Genomic DNA, 12,442 nt, shown 5'->3' with positions numbered 1-12,442 from the left:
TAACAAAATAAAACCACCCACTAAGTAGGTGTAGGTCCAAGATAAGAAACCTCGATCAGTTTTCATTATCATTTCAGTTGAGAATAAACATTGTCCTTTTCCAAAGAAAAACATGCTTTAAAAATTATATTATTGCTTGTAGTTTAAAAAACCAAAATCATGTGTGTACTACCTAGGTGCATAAGCACCTACCTGTTTGTTGATATGGACCAGGCAAAGGACAACCTTGCAGACCACAGCAGCTCCAAACTGGTTTCGAAAATTGAAGATGATGGAGTGTATCCGCAACCAGGTTGCACGTAACTATCATAGCTAGCACTGTGTGTGTGTGTGTGTGTGATCACGACCCTCAGTTCAAGATAAAGAAGATAATAACTTAAAGGATGCCACCTTTCCTCTAGTGAGTGAGTGGCCTAGTATAGTTGGTGAATAATGTAGATGGCCAATACTGTAGACTAGAGTCAACCAGTGGGGACACAATCAAAGAGAGATCATGTCCATAGATACTTCTAACATTAGACGGTTACTCTAACCTTCAAAGCATTTGGTAAAATGCGGATTAGGTAGTTATGCTTACTTAATGGGGGTGCTTAGGTAGGGTATAAGTATCGTGTATGTTAGATTAATCCGCATTTAGTAAAATGCGGATTAGGTAGTTATGCTTACTTAATGGGGGTGCTTAGGTAGGGTATAAGTATCGTGTATGTTAGGTTACGAGCGTAGACCAAAAACCTGGAACCAGATGGTGCGAAAGGTAGCATTGGGATTGATTATAATTAAATAATGAAGTAGGTGTGTATAATACAGTAACCACAATTGGTTAAAGACACGTTCTTCGAGCTACCTTTTAACATTAGTATGTGTGCATGCCAAAAACACACAGTTTGGATTCCTTGTCTAAAATAAGATCCTCGTCTAAGATATTAGGGTTATATAGATCCACTTTTAGCAAAGGCCACTCTACAGAATGAGTCGAGGTATGTTGCAGGCATGAACCCGCATGCAAAAATGCACTTGGTCTAAAGGTATGTCTCGGTAAGTGAAGGTTATGAGCTTGTAAGGGAAGTAAAACAAGCTATGAGTATGTCTGAGATAATAGGGTACTAGTTTTTGATAATGCAGATGTGTGTGTGTGTGTGTGTACACACACACACATACACACATAGAGGACGCAAGGGCTAGCCTATATATGGAGTCGGTTGGTTGGCCTTTAGCTTAGTGATCAAGGGTGTGCATGGTCTTGCACTAACCCTATTGGTGGTATTGAAGGTTTGTGTTTTCTATTTCATGTGGATGACTTTTCGAGGCTTATCCAAGCACCTAGTGCTACCATTGGGAATCATCCATTGCATGTGATCACCCTCTTGAGAGGAGGGAATGTGCTATTAGTGGGCTCTGTTTGTAGTGCTTAGGGTCAATTATGTGAGCCCTTTAATTTTGTATATTGCACTTAAGACTGAAAAAGCCCCTACAAGTTGAGTAGCATCTCTCCTCTCTCTCAATTTTTTGATTGGACACCATAGCCATGATGAAGAACCTCATGTGGCATTATTAGCTTGATATTTTAAAAACTTAGATGCTTGAATTATTGTTGCTTTCTTTTTGGGTGGATTGTAGAGATTTTTGTAGAGTTTATAGAGCTGCAACAATTCTTTAATTACCATATAAACTGTTCCATGTTAGGCGACTAGTTCAAGAAGGGGTTAACATCCTTAGTGATTATCTTAAGAGGCCAAGGGAAGATTGGGAACCAACATGATCCTCCCATCCTGCCACTTCCATACACACACACACACACACACACACACACACACACACACATATATATAGATACATATATATAGGGTAGAGCCATTGTGCCATGCTCCCATTGGGCCCTACTTGGCTACCCTTGGCCTGACATTATTTCCTCACCTTAGAGAAGTGTTATCGTCCTTGAAAAAAAAAGTGGGGTATTTCTTAAAAACATTAATGTTTTCTCACTTGAGCTATCACATGCGAGTCAAGAATATGTTGTGGCACATTCTTATATTCATTTGGTTTTCATGTAAGCCATTTACATAAACACTACATGCTACGGACAACAATGTCACATTAACAAGTCTTACTAGATATCCGACAATTTTTGTCCACTAAAATTGTTCCCAATATTGCATGCTTGAAATGGTCTTATCATCTCTGAAAATAAGTACCCTATGTGTAAAGTTGGTGAGCTTTTTGAGAACCATGTGGGAAGTATCTTAGAGCGCCTTCTCATAGCTCGGTTAAACAAGCCGCTTGAAAGGCCTTTGGTTAAAGGCGTGCTTCCCATTACACCGTTCAAAACTGCCTCTTGGATTGAAACGACCGCTAGGCTGGAGGGTGGTCGAACCACCCTCTACATTTGCAGTTGCACAACTTGACCGGCTTGGCCTCGTCAACATTCTACTGTTAGCACTGTTTTCGGTCACCTCACTGACGCAAACCATCGACGTAGCAGGTTTTTCCTCATTGCAACGCTTTTGGTTGTGCTATGCGCTTGCAAGGCACTTTCAGAAGGCCCTTCATAAACTAGAAGGCCTTTTCCATAAAGGCGACTTTAACGATGGTATGGAAAAGCGCTGTTAAAGCCCTATCTTGCAAAGTACTTGTTGCAAGAGTTGAAAGCTCCAGAAGCTCTTGAAGGTATGGTCCCGCTAGTGCTCACAACACATTAAGGGCCACACACAAACACAACATGCACTAAAAAAATTAGCTCCAAGCTAGAATTATATAGTGCAATGCCTTTAAGATTGATTCCTATAGGTTATGCCTATCGAAAACAAGATAAAAGGTGAGGTCATGCGATTGCAGTTCCAAGTTGTGGGGAGCCAATTCATCTTGATTTTATCAGGAAGCTCCACTTAACCCCATGCCATGTGATTGCTATCAATACTTTTGGTGCATGAGAAGGCGAACCACTGAAGCCCTTGTATCCACTTGGTGGGATAGGGCTCTCACAATGCTGTAAAAGGAGCATGCATATGTGTGGCTCCCAAGACCAAGGTACATGGTCCTTGTCTTATTTAGTTTCCTTCTCTAAATTTAATCAAAATTTAGTGTTGGCTATCTTTATCAATACTTAATTTGGAAAGAAGTCATATATGGGACAACATTTAAAATTTTGAATTTGTGCAGATATTAATGAGTTGAGAGTGTGTGTGTGTGTGTGAGAGAGAGAGAGAGAGAGAGAGAGAGAGAGAGAGGGACAAGTGTGTTTTTTGGGGGACGCCAAAAATGGGGAAGCATTTCTTTTTTTAATAGAATTCCAGTTTCTTCCTCGAAAGAAAAAGGGAAGCGCAAATGAGTAAAGCTGGCTGGCTCCCTTTCTCGAACGAAGATACAATTCCTTTGTTTTCTTGGCCCGATATAACTGGAAAAAGTACAAGCCTTGGCCCTTCACGGCGAGTGACACGACCGCTCGGATCTACCACCTTTGAATCTATGCCGTCGACCTGAGAGGCTTTGACTGTGTTTTGCAGGCAGCTCTCTCTCTCTCTCTCTCTCTCACACACACACACACACACACACACACACACACAAGCGGCGCCAGTCTTGAGTGGAGGGAGAAGTAGTCCTATGAAAACGCGCGTCCCCTTCACCATCCCCCACGTAGCCTCGATTCCCATCCCAAGCAAGCCCTCCATATCCCATACCCCTGCGTTTTAAAATGTACCTTCGTTCAACAGTCTCCTCTCTCTTGGAAGCCGCATAGCATAGAGTGGGTATCTAGTCACGTTTAGTGTATCCCCCCCGAAGTGTCTTGAAGAAAGATATGCAAGGGAACTCTATCAGCTTGGGAATAACAGAATGCATCCCTTGGTGCATTGACAATAGAATGCATCCCATGGATGCATTGACAACAAGAGGAAAACTTCCAACTTGCTTTCTTATCTACTATGGTTGCACTCCTAGAGCATGGGAATCAAGAAGGAAAGCCAAATCCATAATGTGCTATGTAATGATGTCGTCGAGACAGCAGACAAAAGTAGAGGTAAAGCTTTTTCGAAGAAAATATTGAATTTTATTAAAAGAAAAGTGAGTGTCCAAGTACAAGTGCCTCAAGGAAAGGGAGAGATGCAATCCAGTTAGGAGCTAGGTTGGTTGTTTGAGCATTAATGATCCTTGGTGATCAGGGTTATCGGTTCGAATGCGGCCAAGTGATTCGTTGGCGCTCACGGACGTACTTTTTCACCTCGCATGGGAGTTGTACGATTTGCCACAAAAAAAAAGGAAGAAAGTCCAGAGTTATACATACAAGGTTAGAGAAAACAACATATATGAACTTCTATTTTAACATCAGGAGCAAGGCATAACTAGAATAAAAGGTCACTCTTGTGCTAATATAGGGATATGTACATATCTAACATAAGGTCTAACATAAGGTAGTCCTAAGGCCATGAATTATCTCAAGCCTCCTAGGGGAATAGTATTTTTGTATCTTTTTGCTCTAGACTAATTTTCCATCTTTGAGATTTCTATACATTGCTCAAAGCTGATTCATCCACCTCCTGCATGCCAACTTCCAATTGAAGTAGAGTAGGAAGAAAATAGGCTCTCATTGTAGAGAACGGGTGATGTCTTATAGCAAAGAAGACCTTAACTTCCAAATTTACCAAAGGAAGATTGATCTTGTTACATGCCAACATAGAAATGTCCGTATCCTTGCATTCTTAGAGAAGAAGCTCCTTCCAAGTGAAGGGGCTAGGGATGAAGCTGGACAAAAGCTTTGTAAAGAGGTTCTAATAGAGTTTTTTTGGATGGCCAAAAGAAAAAAAATGTGCATGATATCCTCTTGATGCTAGAAAACACCTTTTACAAAGTATGTCACATATTCTCTTAAGGGCCTTGTTTGTTATCCATATTGTTGTATGCACAATCAATCACAGAAGAAAATGATGCTTGAGGTTCTAGGTACATTAAGCATAGCCATTAAGCTATTGGCTCATCTAATATCAATTGAATTTCAAGACTATAGACTTACAATAAGTGTATTCAAAGAGACTAGTAAGTGTGTTCAAAGAGCCTCTTGGAATTATCAAACATAATAGTATGTATCCTTATGCCAAGCTATACACACACACACTCACGTGTGTATGTGTGTGTGGGTGTGTGAAAGTATGTTTAGGTGGTACCAAAAAGGAGTATCTTGGACAACCATGTGGGAGGAGAGAGAGGGGTGTGGATTGTTTAGTTTCAAATGTTATAAGTAAAATTATAAGGCCCTTTTGGCAGAGAGGGAGGGAATACTGTGGGATTGGAATTTCTAAAGCATTTACAAGTAAAGACAAATATACAACTAAGGAAAATTGTCTTCCCATTAAATTCTATTGAACATCCTCTCACCTCCACTCTGTCTTGACTCTGCAGCGCTCTCTCTCAATGGGTCCTTCCATCCCTAGCAACATAGTTGTGCCATCTCTCTCTCTCTCTCTCTCTCTCTCTCTCTCTCTCTCTCTCTCTCTCTCTCTCTCTCTCCATAGCCTTTGCTTTCAGGTTCAAAATGATTCCTGTCTAAAGTCATCCTACCTTAACGTATGCTTCTCTCGGCTTAGAAGTATGGATATCTTCTAGCTTTCAGGTTCAGAGTGATGTCTCTCTCTCTCTCTCTCTCTCTCTCTCTCTCTCTCTCTCTCTCTCTCTCTCTCCTCCATAGCCTTTGCAGCTGCTTCCAGGAACAAAAGAATGCCATATTTAGTAGCTACTAGCTTCCTCACTGTCCATTAGATTATGATTGTTGTAGTACCTCAGCAATGTATCATCTTAGAATCCTCTCTCTCATTATCTCTCTCTCTCTCTCTCTCTCTCTCTCTCTCTCTCTCTCCATGAGTATTATGAATTTGTTGCGATGGTCTTCTTTGTTGTATCATTAGCCTCATAATGGTTCCACATGGAATCACATGATGTTCAGAATGGCAATACAAACATCCTATATCTTTATCCATCGTCTATTACACACTACTGGGATACAAAGAAGAGGGAACAAAGAAGCATTCATAAGAGGACGGCATGAACGCGTGAGGATGGTGAAATTGATGAGAGGCAGAAAAAATGTAGGCAATTGCTAAGTGCTGGAATAATCAAACAAACGAGCTTTTCAAAGGTCTTCAAAAGAAGATTCTACATCAAATCCTCCTTCATCCAGTGTTCTTACAGGGATTTAATATTTGGATAATTACCTAAAATTATGTGTGATCACAAGGTTTTATTAACATATTTGCATAATCACACTTAACATGATCACAAACAAGCAAGTTGAGAGAAACCTGGAAACCCACAAAAAGTCCACCGGGCTTTATAGTTTTCCCTGCGGGCCCGCCGAGAAATCCTAAAGCTCGGCAGGCCCGCAACTAAATGTATAGAGGGCCTCGATCGAGGGTCTGTTGGATATTATTTGTTGAGCCAGAGAGAGAGAGAGAGAGAGAGAGAGAGAGAGAGAGAGAGAGAGAGAGAGAGAGAGAGAGAGAGAGAGAGAGAGAGAGAGAGAGAGAGAGAGAGAGAGAGAGAGAGAGAGAGGACTGCCTTCGCAGGTGCGTTGAGAGGACAGAGGGGGTCATGTAGGAGCATGCTCTGCATTGCAATGCGCGGTAGTAGTAGAGGACCTGACCACACGACCCAGGCGTGTGTGTATGTGTGTTGTGTGGTAGCATGCCTTTTGTCATATTTCACTGTAGTCATAAGGTACCTTACTACACAATGCGAGTGTGTGCATAAGCTGCTCTACGAAACAGTGCTTACCATGGGGGCATCACCTCGATAACGCGGGGAATATGGTGTCCTTGTGGTAAGTATTGGCTCACTGTTTGGGTACTATGTCGGTAACATGGCGATATTAGTATCCTCATGGTGAGTCAACTTCCCTTCCCCTTGCCAAAAAAACATATAGGCATTGGTCGGTAACCTGACCATAATCTTCCTCTAAACATTATCTCACTAACTTCTAAACTCATTTACTAATTATCTTGCTTAATTCTAGGTAAAAATAGAGAATTTAAGCAAAAGTAATTAGCAAAAGTAAATAAATAAATTTTATATAATTATCCCAAGTTCTTAACACTATAATATTCCTCTAAAAAAGTATATCATTAGCTTCTACATTCATTTACTAACTATCTTGCTTATTTTACAATTATAATTAGATAGTCTAAGCAAAAGTAATTAGCAAAACTAACTAACTAAATATGAGATAATTATCACAGATTCCTAACACTATAATCTATTTTTGAAAACTATTCACTAACTTTAAAACTCATTTATTAGTTATCTTGCTTATATTTTAGTTAAAAATAGATAATTCAAACAAAAGTAACTAGAAAATCTATTTAAATAATCATGAGATAATTATAAAAGGTTTCTAAAACTCTAATATTTTTTAAAAATTATCTTACTAATTTCTAAACTTACCTACTAATTATCTTGCTTAATTTTCAATTAAAACAAACAATTTAAGAAAAAATAATTAATTAACTATGGGATAATTATCACAGGTTTCTAAAACTATAATATTTTTCTAAAGATTATTTCACTAACTTCTAAATTCATTTACTAATTATCTTGATTATTGTTTAGTTAAAAATAGAGAATACAAGCAAAAGTAATTAGCAAAACTAATCAACTAATTATGGGATAATTCTCACGGGTTTCTAACACTATAATCTTGCTTTGAAAGTTATCTTACTACCTTTGAAACACATTTACTAATTATCTTGTGTAATTTTTAGCTAAAAAATAGAGAGTTTAAGAAAAAATAGTTACCAAAACTACTTATCTAAATATGAGATAATTATCACCTTCCTAATGTTGTTATCCACCTTTGAAAAAATTTCTCATGATTTAATAAATTATATCCATAAATTCCCCATCAATTTTAGGCTGAAAATAAACACTTTTTGCCTAATTAAATACTAAAATAGACTAGAAAATTTTGATATAATTTTCACACCTTACTAGCAGTGTGCAAGCTAGGGTATTCTTCATTTTGAGAAGCACAAACATTTGTGGATCCAAGATATATATTTTGGACTGGCTTTGTTGAGGAAGCTGGCTCTTAATCAAACTATAAATGGTTAATGGAAGTTATTCTTTATTTCAAAGCCAAAACCTGAGTATGCTAAAGCTAGAGAATGGGACTTACTTTATGCATATATACATAATAAAATCTGTTATCTGAGCATCTAGATTCTGCAATATATCAATATAAATGGAATTGATTGCTAGTGTTCTTGACCCATCTGCTAGGGGTATGTCTACTAGCAGGCAAGGGGGGTCCACCTCAAAATATGTAAGTGTAGCATGTGAGTTCACCGAGGGGGTTTTTAATATACCAAAGTGTTACAAAATTACATGTATAAGAGGGGTTTAAAAATGGAAAATTGAGAAAACTTTACAGGTTTATGAAGGAAGAGGGGTCTTTTAATTCATGATGAAGTGTGTCTATAGAGGGGTTTCAAAAATACCTCTTGAACGCACGTGCTATAGGTATTTTTGAAAGGTGGACCCCTTGGGCTAGCAGTCCATCTTTCATTCATGAGAATATATCATTGTTTTTTACATCTATCTCACACATTACTGTGTCATAGCTTTTCTTCTCTACTTCTACTACAACAATGAACTTTTCTTTCTCTCTTAGTTTCTTGGACTCCTCTACATGACGGGTTTCTTGCTGAGCTTTGGCTTTGGTGTTCACATCATAGTAGGTGAACTCTACAATTTGTACCTTTGATTGTGGCCTTGTTGGAGGTATGAGCAAATCTCCCTCATTTTCTTGCCTATGAATCCATTGGGCACAAACAGTTTATCATACCTCCACCTTATCCTTGCCCATAATGGTCAATCGATGTGCATGTGTGCAACAATAGTTATGTCATTAAAATACTGAAGCAGAAAGCTTTTTCTTCCTCTTGAAGCACCAAAAGTGAAATGGCCCTCCACCTCATTGTGCTAGTGCATGCGTCTTCACATAGTGATCTAACCAAACTTTGAAAGTGGAGCTTTGGTAACCATAACTCAATGCATTTTTGAGCTTTTTTTATCTCCCTAAATAGACTTAGGCTTCTTTGCATTGTATCTTTCTCATCCTTGAGATCTTCAAATTCCTCATCAATTTTTTGAGTCTCCTCTTCTTGGTGGCTTTCAAGTCCTGTCTTCCAACTCAGTCTCCGTCTCCCTTTTGCCTCTTTCCATTTTCTTTGCCAAAACATCTACATCCCTTTTGTTAGCTCTAGGCACTTCATCATTACCTGACAAAATTGAATGTGCCTGCTTCTCAATTTATTGTCGCTCTATTTAACCATTGAATTGCGCTTGTCCTTTGCCTCGACAAAACAATGGGTACATGCTAGCTCTTTCCCTCGGTGGATGTGTAAAATTTGTAGTATAGTGACCTTACTCTCCACAATTATAACATCTGTAATAGAATCGGCCTATTACCTTAGATTTTAGCAAAACGAGAATAACATAGTGAGCATTTCGCTAAGGAATATTCTTCTTGTAGGTAGAGAGAGAGAGCTTGAATGGAAACATCAACATTAAAGACATTTCCTAGCTAACATGGCATGAGAAATAACTTTAAAAAGAGAGAGAATTAGAGACATTGACAACAGTCAAGGACGAAATTCACGTGGAGCCGGTCCCCCCTCCAATAGGCTTTTGTATTATAGGTTCTCCCATCAAGAAAGACCTAGGTGATGCAATGAAGATGGAGAGCTTCATGCATCATGAGCATAACATAGACTTTGTAAAAAGCATTAACTATCCCCAACCTCAGTCCCAAGGCCTCAAACACCTTCAAAGGCGGAGAGAGCTAGCAGGGAATGAGGGTAGGGAAGAGGAAGAAGAAACATTCATAGGAGAAAGAAATAGTTCCTCACTTATCATCACTCTTCTTGTTGATAGCATACATAATAGCATAGTAATGAAGATGGAGAAGATGGCAAGCTTAAGCATTGAAGCATGCATCTTGGTTGGATTTGTATTCCATAGCCAAGAGTGTTGGTGTAGGCTCTCCACGTCTCTACTAGCTTGGAGAAGGAGATGGAGTTCTTGCACTTTACCAAGTGAAGAATGAGAGAAAATGAGAGAGAGTGAGAGGAGAGTGAGAGGTAGTATACCCGCCAAGCACACCCCTTGATTGCTTTGGTTAACCCCCCCCTTGTAGCTCATGCTTGAAGCTCATTGGACCCCTCTAGGCCTAGCCAATCACATGCAAGAGGCATATCAAGCAACAAGGGTAGTCTAGGCACAAGTGTCCCCCTTTCCCCTTTGAGAGAGAGGACTTGATAAATGCAAAAACAATTAATAAAATCATAATTGGACCCCTTGGGAGGCTAACCAATAGGATTCATGCACACCTTGAGGCAAAGATGGGTAGGGCTTGACATGTGTCCTTGCTGCCTCTTGAGGCTTGGGCTTACCTTGTGTGTGTGTGTGTGTGTGTGTGTGTTCTCTCTCTCATCTCCCTAGCTTTAGGGCTCGTCCCCTCCTTTGTAGGGATTGTTGAGCGCAGGTGCTATAGGTATTTTTGAAAGGTGGACCCCTCGGGCTAGAAGTCCATCTTTCTTTGATGGACTGCTAGCCCTGTTGGAGGTATGAGCAAATCTCCCTCATTTTCTTGCCTATGAATCCATTGGGCACAAACAGTTTATCATACCTCCACCTTATCCTTGCCCATAATGGTCAATCGATGTGCATGTGTTGCAGCAAAAGTTATGTCATTAAAATACTGAAGCAGAAAGCTTTTTCTGCCTCTTGAAGCGCCAAAAGTGAAATGGCCCTCCACCTCATTGTGATAGTGCATGCCTCTTCACATAGTGATCTAACCAACCTTTGAAAGTGGAGCTCTGGTAACCATAACTCAATGAATTTTTGAGCTTTTTTTATCTCCCTGAATAGACTTAGGTTTCTTTGTATCTTTCTCATCCTTGGGATCTTCAAAATTTTCATCAATTTTTTGGGTTTCCTCTTCTTGGTGGATTTCAAGTCCTGGCTTCCCGCTTAGTCTCTGTCTCCCTTTTGCCTCTTTCCGTTTTCTTTGCCAAAACATCTACATCCCTTTTGTTAGCTCTAGGCACTTCATCATTACCTGGCAAAGTTGAAGGTGCCCTGTTTCTCAGTTTCTTGTTGCTCTCTTTAACCATTGAATTGCGCTTGCCCTCTGCCTCGACAAAACAATGGGTACATGCTAGCTCTGTCCCTCACTGGATGCGGAAAATCTGTAGCATAGATGGTGAACTCAAGTGCAAGTGTGTGCATGGGATTGAAGTGATTGATTTATGGTGCATGTCAATCTTTTTGAATTGGAAATTAGAGTTCAAACAACCAAGATATGAATAGTTGAAGTTTCATTAGTAGGGGCAAGTTATGTGCTAGTTTGACTGCATCGGTAGGTGTGCCCTCTAGAGTTTTTTGGCCTTGCCAGGGTTATAGAAGGTAGGGTGCACTGTATGAAGTTAGAAAGAAGTGAAGGATCATTAATCACATCTATAATGGTTGAGATATTGATAGTTAAAGTTGGGATTGTTTGCAAACAGGATGGTATCAAGCTGACTTTTGCCCAATTTTTGACACTCAATTTGTGGTATTGGAGAATTAGAGATTTGGTGGGATTCTAGGGAATTGAATCTGATAGTACGAGCTTTCACTCGGGCTTTATAGTGTGTGCATTGACTATGTACATATCTTTTTCCCTGTACTTAAAAGTAGATTTTCCTTTCAGGGAATTTAACATTGGCAGCCATGCGATCGAACCATGGTGCCCCTAGGATTACATCCTCATGCTTGAGAGGAGAGATAAAGAAGTCCTCTTTAATTGTCCATATAGCTTTGGAAATGGAGCCTCAATTTCCCAATTAAGGGAGTGACTGAAGCTTCTTGCCCCTTAAAAGCACCACCTGTGGGGAGGACATCTCCCATCTCATAGGCTTGGATGCCTAGCTTTGTGGCCAATTATGTGGATATAAAATTGTGAGTAGAACCAAGGTCAAAGAGAATAAAAGCATCATGTTCTTGTACCTTTCCCCAAGCATGGCATAGAGAAGATCCTTTGTTGGTGAGCTAACTCTTCTTGGATTTCAACCAAGGTAGCTCTAGGAGGCTCATGGTGGGTGTTATTTTGGGAACAAGTGAGGTACGCATGCCCTTGCTCACCGCACTTGAAACAACGATTATCCTTGCGATAACACTCAAGATCTTTAGCAGAGAGTTTATTTTTGCCTTTGTAAACTCCCTTCTCTTTTGCCATTAGGAAACTTTTGGACATTGTCCTTCCCCTTAGGCTCATTGCAACCATAGTATGGTGTATAACCACAACTATGGTGGGGGGACTTTGGGAGTTAACATACTCCACCATTTCTTCAGTTAAGCCCGCACAAGATTGTTGTTTTTTCTCTCCAAAATCCATCTTTTTGAAGACAGTGGCTTTGAGATG

This window comes from Adiantum capillus-veneris, chromosome 23 (genome assembly GCF_014529385.1).
Source record: "Adiantum capillus-veneris isolate H3 chromosome 23, ASM1452938v2, whole genome shotgun sequence".
NCBI lineage: Eukaryota > Viridiplantae > Streptophyta > Polypodiopsida > Polypodiales > Pteridaceae > Adiantum > Adiantum capillus-veneris.
The sequence above is the reverse complement of the archived record's forward strand: the minus strand, read 5'-3'. Positions refer to the sequence as shown.